Raw genomic sequence first — 4063 nt, forward strand, 5'->3', positions numbered from 1 at the left:
CTGCTTATTCATCTGTTCAGGGATTCTTTAGGCCTCGTCTTCATTTAATTCACTTTATACAGATTAGATTTCTGTCCTGAGCTTCCAAATTACTCATGTCACTTATAGGCACTGCACTTGCTACCTTCCTGACCCAAACTGAATCGAATACATTGTATCTCTCTGAAGTTCCTATCTTTCCATGTTCTTTCTCAGTAATGCCAAAAGTCTTAACAAGAAAGCTGGAGTTTAGCAATCCCACTTTAGGGCATTTACCCAAATGTTTACAAACAAGACCACACTAAAGCTACCAGCACAACTACGTTTATTGCAGCATTATTTACCATAGCTAAGATATGGAACCAACCCAGATGCCCCTCAGTACATGAATGGATCAAGAAAATGTGGTATATATACACAATGGAATTCTATGCCTCCATCAGAAAGAATGACATTGCCCCATTTGTTAGGAAATGGAAAAACTTGGAAAAAATTATATTAAGTGAAGTAAGCCAGGCCCAAAGAAACATAGGTCCCATGGTTTCACTTATTTGCAATATCTAGTATATGTGCAAGTCAAGCGGAAAAGGTCAGATAATGTGATGTCAGGAAAATGAACCCTTAGATATGTATTTTAATGTTTTTTTCTTTCATGCATGTGTTTCTAACGCATTTATAAGATTATCTCTTTGTTGCTTTGTATGTCCCTCCCCCACAGTATAACCCCTGCTTTCACTATATTTGATGTCAGTATAACTTGTGGAGGAGATGGGGAAAAACCAGTTGTTTAAGGATACAGGTGGACCTGTTACAACAATGAGAAGTACAAGTTGTCATGTCCAAAACGAGCTTTACAATGTCGGTGGGGGGAGGGGGGGAGGAGAAGGATTGGGATTGGGGGGGCAGGGGGGAGGCTGGGAAGGGATGTGAAGGGTAAACCAAAGGAGGAGGCTGCAATGCTTGGTAAGAAATGTACGCATTATCCTGCCCATGTAATTGTAACCCCTCTGTACAGTATGTTCACAAATAAAATTAAATTAAATTAAAAAAAAAGAATTCTATCACTTGAGCAATATAGCCTGGTCCTTTTCCTTTTAGTTTGTTTTTTCAAGTAGAATCTCATACTTTTTCCCAGGTTGCCTTGGACCACAATCCTGCTTCTGGTCACACATAGCTGGGACTACAAGTACATACCAACATAACTCACCCAACAACTAGATAGTTTTAAGAATACTATACAAGCCTATTTCTTGTCTCTTTTTTAAAAAAAAATCTTTCAATGTCTGATTTTTACTTTAGAATGAAGTCATTTAATCAAGTATAGGTCTTCCTGGAGAGAAAGGAAGCAAAGAGAGACATGTTTGTTCTCTTCCTACACAGGCCTATATTTAACCTAATGTTTGTCTGAGTGTCTAGGTTCCATGGAGATTGGTGCCATAGAAATACAGACCAAGCAGCATAGGAATGGCACAAGCATGCACAAGAGGAGGCTGGAAGAAGAGAGAGAGAGAGGAGAGATAGAGGGAGACCAAACGCAAGAGCAAGAAAGGAGAGTGTGGGTGAATGAGCAGCTCCAGGGTGAAGTCTCTGAGCAGACAGGCATTTAGGCATCAGCCTCCATGGCAGCCAGCCTCTCTGGGCACCACCTGTACAGTCCACTGTAGCATTGTTCATTCCTCTGGAAATAATCTACAATCTGCCATGCAGCATCTTGCTAGTCCTCCAGCAGATCACTGGAAACAGAAGCAGAGAAAGATCCAGAGTATGTCCCCAACTACCACAAACTGTGGTCTTAAGTGTAAGAATGTCAAAGAAGGAAGTGCAGTTTCTTTTTCAAAAGCACAGTATAAAAACATCAAAACTGGAAGAACAAAGAAATACAGTTAACACGTGTGATTATTTTATTCTTAAATTGTCCATTTAAAATATTATCCAAGTTCTTAGTTAAAATACACGTGGTGTGGAAGCACATGTTTATTCTTGCCAATTAACTCCTAGCACAGAAGCAGATTTCACTTTTTCTATAGTCTTATTTTATAAGACTGTCGGGAACAAAATATGTTAATTGTTTGCCAATTTCCTCATCTCAAGATGAATCTTTAAAGGAATGGAAATGCACCGGGTGCCAGTAGCTCATGCCTGTAATCCTAGCTACTCAGAAGGCTGAGATCTGAGGATCGAAGTTCAAAGCCAGCCCAGGCAGGATGGTTCATGAGACTCTTATCTCCAATTAACCACCAGAAAACTGGAAGTGGTGCTGTGACTCAAGTGGTAGAGTGCTAGCCTTGATCTGAAGAGTGCGGGGACAGCGCCCAGGCCCAGAGTTCAAGCTCCATGATTGACAAAAAATAAAAAAGAAATGGAAATGTTTTAAGCAGCTAGAGAAAGCCAGTTCTAAATTTTGTATATTTGTAAGTCTGAATCAGCATACTATATGAATGTCTAATAAAAACTATAATTATTAGGACTCATTGCAATGCTTATTATATTTCAGACTAAAATCCTAGATAATCCCAAATACAATTATTACAATTTTTCAAGTCGTTATATACAAACACTATATAACATATCACAGATCATCATTCTGTTTGATGCTCTCAGCAAACTTTATTTTGATGGCAGAGAAAAGACTCAAAGCTGAATGAAATTGAATAGTTTGTGGGGTGGGGTTAGAATTTCCATGCCATCAGTCCACCTCCAGAACTTGTAAGTATTATGCCATACCCTTACCTTTTGAAATATTTAATGCCAGGAAAAAAATGATATATAATTAGTTTAGACTTGGAAAGGAGGTGTTGATCTGTTATATGGCTTTAAAGCTGCAAATAAATAAGTTCCATTGTTCTAAGAATATTAATGTTTTGACATTTGTAAATATAACTTGGGGAGAGAAGGAGGAGAGATCAGTCAGGTAATGAATACCTATAGAGAATCACATGGAAAGTATACTTCTGGATCATAGTCTTTCTTTTTTCTTTTTTTTTCCATTGTGAAAATACCGTACAGAGGGGTTTCAATTACATGAGCAAGGTAATGAGGGCATTTCTTATCAAGCATTGTTGTCTCCTTTGTTTCCCCTTTCCATCCCTTCCCATCTGCCCACCCTCCCCGCCCCCCCCAAAATTGTAAAGTTAGTTTTTCAACATAACGACTTGTACATCTCATTGTTACAATGGATCCACCTGTATCCCTATTTAAATGACTTGTTTTTTCCCTTCCTCTCCACAAATTTTACCAACATTAAATACACTGTGCTTTCTCATTGGATCATAGCCTTTCTGCCACAATACTAACAATTTGTTATCACCAGTTTTTTTTTTGTTGTTATTGTTTGTTTTCTCTACTGGTTCTGGGGCTTGAATTCAGAGCTTGGGCACTATCCCTGAGCTTTTTTGCTCAAGACTAATGCTCCACCATTTAAGCCACAGCTCTACTGCCAGCCTTTTTGGTAGTTTATTGGAGATAAATCTCTCACAGACTTTGTTGCCAATGGTGATTTCAAACCATGATCCTCAGCTCTCAGCCTGCTGACTAGCCAGGATTACAGGCTAGAGCCACCAGCACCCAGCTCTATTGGCATCTGTTTTTTGTTTTTTTTTTGGTAAAGTCTTTTACCTTTCTCCACTTTCTGAGAATAGAACATTTTCATAGAAGTTAGATCCATCATACATTCTCTAACTAAATGGCCTGCCATTATGATAATTGGATGGGTATGGATCGGGATGTCTCAGGATCAAAGTGTTCACAGGTAATGCTAGTGACAATTAATCTTGATCCAACAGTACTTGGACACACCTCCCTTGTCCTTTGGATCAGGGAGTTACATCACAAATCATAACCGCCGACTAACTTTTCTTGGCCTTACCTACAATGTAGCCTGCTACTTACAAAGCCAAGCAACAAGAATTTTTGATGTCTAGAGCTACAGTATCCCTTTCAAAGCACAAACTAATGTGATGCTAAATATCTCAATATGGTTAATTTATTATGCCTACTATATAAAAATACTTTTCACAGAAAATACGATAGTAATTACAATTTATTCAATAATTTTTATGTGTTCTGTGCCTTGAACTTAACAAAT

Source organism: Dipodomys spectabilis, unplaced genomic scaffold (genome assembly GCF_019054845.1).
Source record: "Dipodomys spectabilis isolate Male_0828 unplaced genomic scaffold, ASM1905484v1 ptg000053l, whole genome shotgun sequence".
Taxonomy (NCBI): Eukaryota; Metazoa; Chordata; class Mammalia; order Rodentia; family Heteromyidae; genus Dipodomys; species Dipodomys spectabilis.